Here is a 9,145-nt window from a genome sequence, read left to right on the forward strand (position 1 = left end):
ACGCTCTAGGGTCTTTGCATTAACTGCACCTCTATCTGGAATGCTCTTCTCTGCTGAGCTCTACCTGGCTGGTCACTTGTTATCACCAATGAGATAAGGCTTAAATGTTACTTTGTAGAGGTCTTCCCCAGCCACCCCATCTGAGGCAGCAAACCAGTTGCTCTCTTAGCAGTAATGCCCATTACAGTAATGCCCATGTAATATTGACTGATTGACTGATTGATTGATTAGCTGGTTCACCTTAGCCAGAAAGTAGCCTGTGGGAAAGCAGAGACTCTATCTGCTGGTTCTGGCCCTTCTTCTCCCCTTCAACCTCTTCCTTCTAGGTGTGAGCCTTTCCCATCTACTGCCTTCCCCTCTCCTCGTTGCTGATACCTCCCTTCCTCAAGACTCCCTTTAATTCATTGAGGGTTTTAGCACCTGCCTCGCAGTCTTCCACTCCTCCCAACTCTGCCATCCCTCTCAGTGATGACCTACCTAGGTGATCCACCTACCACCTCTAAGCTCTTTGAGCTCCTCATGTTCACTGTACTTTCTGTCATCCTACCTGAGCCATCCACTCCCATAGTCATACCATGAATCTAGTCATTACTAGAAATTCTTCTTCCTTTAAGTTATGAACATGCTGTTACCAAGATCTCATCACAAGTGCCTATTCTTCAAACACAGTGGCTCAGTACTGCCTCTCCCTCAAGAGCAAGTATTAATCAAGACTCCAAACCACCGGACTCATCACTTTATATTTGTATTTATCTGTCTTATTTCCTAATCAGCCTTACACTCCAATGGTTTAGTATGGTTATTAACTTATAATCTCTTTCAGCTCCCTTGTCCCTTTACCACCATCATACTTTCTGAGAAAATCCACAAGTCTGGATAAACCCCCATCCCCAATGTATTACCACCAACAGCAAATTAACACACAAGACAGCCAGCAATTCTCAGCATTTCTCAATAAAGTTCGTTTATTCTTCATACTTTTTCCACCACCATTGTAACCCCTGTGATCTTTCATCTTATTACCTGTCTCTAACTTCATAAGAAAATGCAAAAATGAGAATTCCCTTCATTCCTATGACATCTTGACATCTTCCTCCTTCCTGTCACAAACAATAAAATATCCCAGTTTTTCTCAAAGGCCATTTTATCCACATGTGGTTTTCTCAATCCATTTTACTGCCATTGTATTAAGGACCTTATTACTTTTTACTTGTGCTACCATCTTTCTCTTTTATCATTAGTCTCCTCCTCTGTAAGTTCATTTCAGCAGCACAAAAACATACTTTTTATTGAAATATAAAAACATACGTTAACATCTCCTGACTTAAAAATGAGTAAAGCTCACCCTTGTGACACTATGCCCTCACTGGTTACCATCCCATTTCTATGTTCCCCTTTGCTACAGGGTGTATTAGCTGTCTCTTATTTTCTGTATTTCTGTATGCTTTCATGTCTGAAGCCTTGCTGACCTGGAAGGACTGCACCAGGATTAGCCACTTCTCAGAAAGAGTAGATAAGTTGCCCACATGTGCACTTTTAAAATACAGGTGAACCAATCCGGTTTCTACCACCTAGCTACCTCCTCTATCAGGCTTTCACACTCTAGGCTATTCCCTCACCCTAATTACTCCAGAGCCAGGTACCAGACAACTAGCAGCCCCATGCCCTGCTGAGATTACTCAAACCAGCCCATCCTCAGCCTGCCACCCTGCCTCACCCATCCTTTCCCATGGAAACCACAATAAGGAAACTGCCCACAGCCCCTCCCCTGGTTCCTAACCACCCTGTTGCTTCTTCATGTGGTCCATTATGGCATATGGCATGTCCCCCAGTCTTGGGAACTCTAACAGGGTGTCTTTTCAGTGACACTTGTTTCCTGATGTGTTGGCCTTACTATACACAAATTTCCTATATTTTAAAGCACCAGGCTTCTCAGAAGTGTTGATGGCAGATAGTGTCTCTCATCTCTCACTTCGTGTGCTTCACTTTACTCCACTGAAGCTGCTCTTGCCAAGGTTACCAATAACCTCATGCAGTGCTGCCAAATAGAATGGGCATTTTCTGACCAGTCATTCAACCTTTTGGTGAGTTTTTAATAAAAGGGATCTCTTTTGTGATATGTACTCAGGATCCAGCAGTGAACAGGACAGACAGGGCCCCACCTCCAGGGAGCTCACATACTAGTGAGGCAGACACACAGTAGGCAAGTGTAACAGTGCTGAGGGCACTCGTTGGCAACACTCCTGCTGCCTTCAGATTGGCAACTCAGGTCCCAAACAGAGGACAAACAGGAGCTGCGTGCCTCTCCTTGAGAGGGCTGGTTCCCTCCAGTACACCCTCCCAAGGGGCAGTGTGGGGAGGCTCCAGTGCTGAGCAGCTACACTACAAAGAGAGCCTGAAAACATTCAGGCACATCTTCTTTGTTGTGTGGGCAGAAAGGTGTGCTCCCCTCAGAGCCAAATGAAACAGGACTCCAAAACCAGGGCTCCTTTCACAGAGGCTGGGGTTGCGAGCAGGAGAGAGCATCATCTCTTTCCTGGGAATGGCCACTGGCTGAGCTGCAGAGCCTATGACTCAACCTGGTGTCTAAGGAGGTCCGGGGGACCAACCAGTGCCCATGACCCCTGATGTTTGAGCCTGTACACCCCCACACACACCCTTCACTACCATGTTTCTGAAGGAGGGAACCCAGCAAGATCAGCTCCCTCAGGAAGGTTAAATGGTTTGCTCACATTCACCAATTACTAAATAGGGAGCAAACATCATAAATGCAGATGGTTTATGGGCTGGGACTGAGGCATAAAGGAGAAATGCATGGTTTCTCAAGAGTGGTGATCTATGATCTGGGATTTCAGAGTCCCAGGGAAAAGATCCTGCCCACCTCCCCTGACTGATGAAGAAACCAAAGTATCTTGAAATCCTTCCATGATACCATGTTTGTAGACAAACGGTACAAGGCCCCTGACCATAGAGAAAAGGGATTCAGTGAAAATAAGGGAAAGAACCCCAAAAGGGGAGGATGGGGACACAAAAGGAGCTATGGGTGGTTTAAAGATCTGACCTGCACCCCACCCTGTACCATGCCACCTACATGGTGACAAGGGTCCTTTCTATCCTAGGACCAGCCCACTTTATCCCCACAGCCTAAAGGCAAAGGGTCTTAACTTCTGAAATCAGTATTGTCGTGAGATTTATAAAGCCTATGAAGTTTTCTTGTCACATAGTCTCTCTCCACGTTCCTTTGTGACTAAGTTATGTGAATTTCCACTAATAAGCATACTGACATTGCTCAGTAGGGCTCCAGAATTTCATTTCCCAGATTCAAGGAGTACATGACCTTGCTGGGGGACACAGGTATCCTGGGACTGGGTCATGTCCATCTGAAAGTTAGCCTAAGGGGGAAAAGGTACTGAACCAGAACTCAAGTCTGAGGCCTTTTCTTGCTTCCTAGGCAACTAACTTCTTGCTGCCTTAAAGCCTTTATGGAACAGAGAGGCATGGTATAGAAGGAAAGAAGGACAGATGTAGGAGGCAGTTGGGGGGGGGGGGCAATGGAATGGGGAGGAGAAAAGAGGGAGGGGAGGAGGAAGGGGAGAGGGGAGGAAAGAAGAGACATTGTTTGGTTGGCTCTACTGGGTCTTACCACCCATACCTATCTCTCAAAAAGAGAAACATCTGTTTTACTTAACCCATAAAGTCACCATGGACAACAAATGATAAACATGTGAAAGTTCTAAAGTGTGGAGCACTGGGTCAGCATGAAGTTAGGGACATTTTCAAAATAGATTAAAGGACCTGAAATAACACAATTTAATACAGAGAAGTTTCTCCTGACCCAAAATATTTATTTTTCCTATTTTTTTTTAAACTTAGCTTTGCCTACAGAGTTGACAGATCTAACCAGAAAGGTTAATTTCTGTCCAAACCCTCAACCATTAATAATTCAGGGGACTCCAGGCTCACAGCCTGGCACAGAGGAGTTTGAAGGGTTGGCAGTCTCATTTGTGGGAAACAGAAGACTACAAAACACTCTCAGGATCTGCTTTTAAAAATTAGACCAGAGTGTATGAAATATCAAAAAGACTTTCATTAAGGCCTGATAAGAAAAAGGGAAGGTGAAGGAAATACGAAGTGCAAACTAGGGAAATTAGGGCTGCTGGCTGAGGCAGGAAAGCCAGCTGGACTGGGGGAGGTACCCTCCTGGCATGGCGGCCTCAGCACGGCTCTCAGGAAGACTTTTATACCATGGCAGATGTCTCTAAATTTGTAGATGGACCTGTTTTTGTTTGGCTGGTGGGTTGGCTGTTTTCTTCACTCAGAACCCTGAGCATAAACGGGGAGATCATATTTTGGTATTTGCCCTCCACCAAAAGACCAAATGAAACTAAAAATAAGCATGGGAGGAGCTGGTAGATTACAGGAGTTTTGCCAAGATAGAACATAAGGAAGAAAGAACATTAAGGAACATGAGCGGCAGTGTTTACAGAGGAGCAGGGCGTGCTGATCTAGATAGTAGAATCCAGCAGACCCACCCCAGACACAATAGCTCCTCCAAGTGAGCGGAGAGTGTGGTTCATCACAGAACAGTCATTGCCTGCTAGGGCTGGGACCCACTTACACAGGCAGAGTCAGGCCAGAAAACTTTACTACGTAACTGACGTATCTTCCCGTTCTGAAGAGATTTCAAGCATTGTGAAAAGTATACAAGTTTAAGAACTTTATGATAAAAGGGACCCAGCTCAGCTTTTGCTCAGGAGCTTCTCTCAGCAAGTGAGGCCTGCTCCCAGCATGGATTTAAACTGCAACGATGCCTTGTCATGGCACCTGCCCCAGTTCTCCCCTGAAGTTCTTCTCACTGTCTTACATTCTTTGTGATTTTCTTACTGCCATAGTTGCTTGTTGTCTTTCTCCCCACTACTGGAATATAAGCCTAGAAGGGCAAGAGCCTTAGCTACTTGTTGGTGATGGATCCTGAGAGAATCGGACAGTGACTCACACATAATCTACCCTCAGTCTATTTGCTCAACGAGTAAAGAGTACTTCCTCCATCTCCAGACTCGGATCATTTCAGAATCACGTTCAACCATGAGTTTAAAATCTGGAGTTGATTAGGGAGACCAAATGAGATTAGAGACCTCAGAAATTACCTCCTAGGTATAAATAAAAATTAGAAAATGAACTTTTTTAGCAAATGTTTATTTATATCAAAATACAAAACATTTCTGAAGCAGAGTAATGTTACATGAGAAGCAATTAAATCCTAATCTTTTTTAATAGTTTAACTTGCAACACTCCCAGCATACCTTCACTGGCTACACATCTTGTCTCCTGATGTGCCCTTTTTTCTCCCTTTGCTTGTTTGCCCATATCCGTGTTGGCTTGTTTTGCTCTTTAACTTACTATATGAACATGCAGTGTTACTGGCGATGCATTGGTTAGTATCTGGCAAGCCTGGAAATGCCAGCGAGGGGAGCCTGGCACAGTGCCTTGAGCCAAGGCTGGCCACAGGTCCTCTCCTAACTGGGTTTGGGCTGTCACTCAGCTTTCAACTGGCAAGAGTCTAAGGCCAAAGGTTACTGTCTGTGGTAGGCAGGGCAGGCGTTATTGCTTAGGCCACAGAGCAAGTGTGGCTGAGGGGCACCTCCAGCCAGGTCTTCTTGGTGGATTGGGAAGGAAAAGGTTGGACAGCCTGGAGGGGTGGCAGCTAGAACAGGCCTAGGCCCTGGACCGGAGGTCAGGGGGCCCTGCAGGAGAAACTCCCTCTCCAGAAAAGCAAGCAGGATGTGGGGAGGAGAAAAGTTCCTCCCTATCCTGACAGTCTGTAATTTGGTGGTTGAAAGTGCCTGTCTCTTGGACAGGCCCTTTGTAAGTGCTTAGACTTTGGAGATTTTGAAAGCACCTGGTTGAGAGTGTAGCTGTTTCCATAAACCTCCATTCCATGACAGGAAAAGGAAGGAGACAGGAAACAGAGGAGGACACCCTCCCCTCTCATTACAACCAGCCCACTCCCAGAGCCAGCTGGGCCTCCCCTTCAGGCCCCCAGTTGGTGCATCCACTTTGGCACTGTGCACCTGTGGCACACCCACACATGTGTACATACACCTCAGCCCCTACACAGTGCACACACACGCACACATGCACACACACACGCACACACACACTCATGCCTGGTGTCTTTCCTGAATCCACTCAGGAAACAGAACTGTGTCCCATCTTATCATCATCCTCTGTTCCAAGGGGTCTCCCTGGCCCACAGGTCCCCAGACCCAGCCCCAGGCTTGGCACATGCTGGCATTCCCAGGCTTTTGAAAAGAGGTGACAGAGCAGGGCGCTCACCAGAGACAGGTTGTACAGAGTGTAGAATATGTTCATATAAGGCTTTGGTACAGCACCGATTAAATGTTCTTATCATTTGAGTTCTAAGTTGTCTCTTAGAAGAAAAAAAAAAAGCTTACTGAAAAAATAGTGTTTTTATTTACTTTTGAGTTACATACCTGAAGTTCAAAAAGTAAGCCTCTAGTTGCCATTCAGATTCACACTCAAAGGTGTTTGTGTGCAGCTGTACAATTTGTTGGTTTGTCTTTAATAGTTAACCAAAGTCAGCCAACCAATACCATGAAGTCAGCTGCCCATGATAACTGACTTTAGCCAGTCCATACATACAGAAGAAAGAGAACACAAAAGCCACCCCTGCGTCTCCCACCCCAAACCCCGAGGGGAAAAAATCAAATAGAAGACAAAATACAGCAAGATTGAAGGAACCAGTGGGACAAAGGAGGTTCAGTCCAGCTGGCCTCTTCAAGAACAGCACCATAAAGCACCCTAGCGCAGTTACGTTGTAGTACTCGACATTCAAGAAATGGAGACGAGGTTTGGAAGGTCTCACAAGAAGACCAGGCATGGATGGGGGCAACCCCCAAAGAAAGTTAAAGAAGAAAAAAAGTTTGCCATGAGAGCAAGAACTCCCACAACCAAACTGAGGGTCATACCCAGATCCCTCAGAAAAGAGCTAATCCAAGAGGCCGCTAGGCATCCAGAGGTACGGAGCCAACGGGGCCTTGGGAAGTGGCATCAGACCCCTCCCAGCCCACCCTCTGTATGTCTACAGACCACTGGGTGAAATGGGAAAAAAAAATCCATACACATTGCTTCCAAGATGTGAGATGGAAGAATTATACCCAGGGTGATAAAGTCTCTCCAGCAGAAGAGAAAAAGTTGGAGACAAGCGGAACTGGGTGGCACTGACATGAAGCTGATGGACTCCCTCCAGGTCAGTGGCTGCAGAAAAGAAGGAGCAACTGGTGAAAGCACACCCATCTGCACCCTCTATCTCTGGCCCCACAGATGGTAATTCAGACAGGAAATCTGAATGAGGCATTTAGACCTTTTAAGATCGATGTATGTGGCTTGGCAAGTGGAGCTTTAAGCTGCTATTCTTCCCTAAACCAGCGAATGAGTCTAAAGTCCCAGCGATCAAGACCACTGCACAGAGCATCCCCTCTCTAAGCCCTGGCACAGCAGCACAGAAGAGATTCCCATGTGCCAGTATCAGGGCCAGTCCCTTAGGGGTAGGGAGTGTGCTATGTGGGTTCTCCTGTTCTCCCACCTCCTGCTCTGATGTTGCCCAGAATGGGTCAACATGAACACCTACATCAAAGAGGAGTGGAAGGGCCAAAGAGCAATGGACAGACCCCTCTTCCCCAAGTTACTGCTTGATGACCAATGGGAAATGTTATGGCCCACATTGATCCTTGGGTGAGGAGCTCGCAGTGAATCTGTCTACTCCAAACTCTTGTTCCATAGAGCAGAGGTAGCAAAACTGAAACAACTCTATAGACCCCACCACCACCACCTACCAAAAGGGGAAAGCACCAAAAGTCAACATCCCTTCCACCACAGTGGGAACGAGGAGTGTGGCACAAACACATGGGACAGCTCCTGTTCCTGATAGTAGCTACGGGCCTCTAAGACCTAATCAGAGCACCCGTCCCACCAACCTATCCCATTAACTGAGAAGTTCAAAGGTAGGAAGTTGTGCTTACCCCACATATAATCAGATCTCAATGCATTTTTGTCTGCAAAAGGCTGGCTCTTCAGAGAAACTGAAGTTCTTGGCTGGGCTGTCTGTCCTTTCGTGCCAGTGTCTACCCTTTCACCGTCCTTCTGCAGCTAAGAACCAGGATCATGGAAAGGGTAGAGATAAACATTACATCCCCTCCAGACTCCAGAATTTCAAGATAGGAGCTATGCCCCTTGTTCACTTTTCTTCCCATAGATGAAGAGTCCAGTTGGAGGTTGAAGGATGGGATGGGGATGCATGGGTCAGTGACTCTTGCTCTTGTATAACTTGATGCTAGAGACCAAGCCTGGGGTTTCATGTGGAAAGAAGCAGAGTTTTAGAGTAACCCCAGACCTAGGAGGAGTACGACCCTATGAGGGCCCTATGATGCTAAGGTGATTTATCCTGCAGTTTGTATGGTACCACAAATGGGACAGGGTCTGTGGAGAGAGAGGGTCACTCTAAGAGCCAAAATAATGGTAATGGAAAGCCCTCTTGGTGTGGAGGCTTTGGCAGTTTGGAAGAGGCGGCAAGCTAGGAAGGGCTATTGAATGTGCTGCTTTTCCTCTTGATCAACCTCCCTGAAAAATCATATAAGAAACTTCTGGCTGTATGCTCCTTCGGCCTCCTGAGAAGACCATAGGAAAGTGGAGTCACCTGCCAAGGACAGACACATGCCAGTTGGACCCAGTGTTGGAGCTCTCCCAGTAATGCATGGACAGAGCCCATTTTCCTTCAGTGTCCTTGGGAAATGGGAACTGTCTTGAGCAGGTGTGCCAGGGACTCAATGACTGTCCCCACAGAAGGGTCAGGAGTCAAACTTAAGCTCCGCCCCCACCTACTTTGTGCATAATACCCCAAACTGTAAAAAGCCCTCCTATGGCTGAGGTATCCAAAAGCCAGCATGACACTCTGGTTGGGAAGGAGGAGTTAGTGTTGCCTTTTTTCAGTTGACCAGCAGGATGCAGACAGAGAGATTGCAGCCACAAGTCTCTCCTGGCTGCCTGCACTATCTGGCCCTGCGCCAGCTTCAGACACATCACTCTGAGCTCTTAGCAAGTCAGAGAAAGAGCTAGCACCCAGAGG

The sequence above is a fragment of the Sus scrofa genome, chromosome 9, assembly GCF_054392235.1.
Source record: "Sus scrofa isolate SSC_HxYL_T2T_F1_AM1 chromosome 9, Sscrofa_HxYL_maternal_Yorkshire_Landrace_v2.0, whole genome shotgun sequence".
In the NCBI taxonomy this organism is placed as follows: domain Eukaryota; kingdom Metazoa; phylum Chordata; class Mammalia; order Artiodactyla; family Suidae; genus Sus; species Sus scrofa.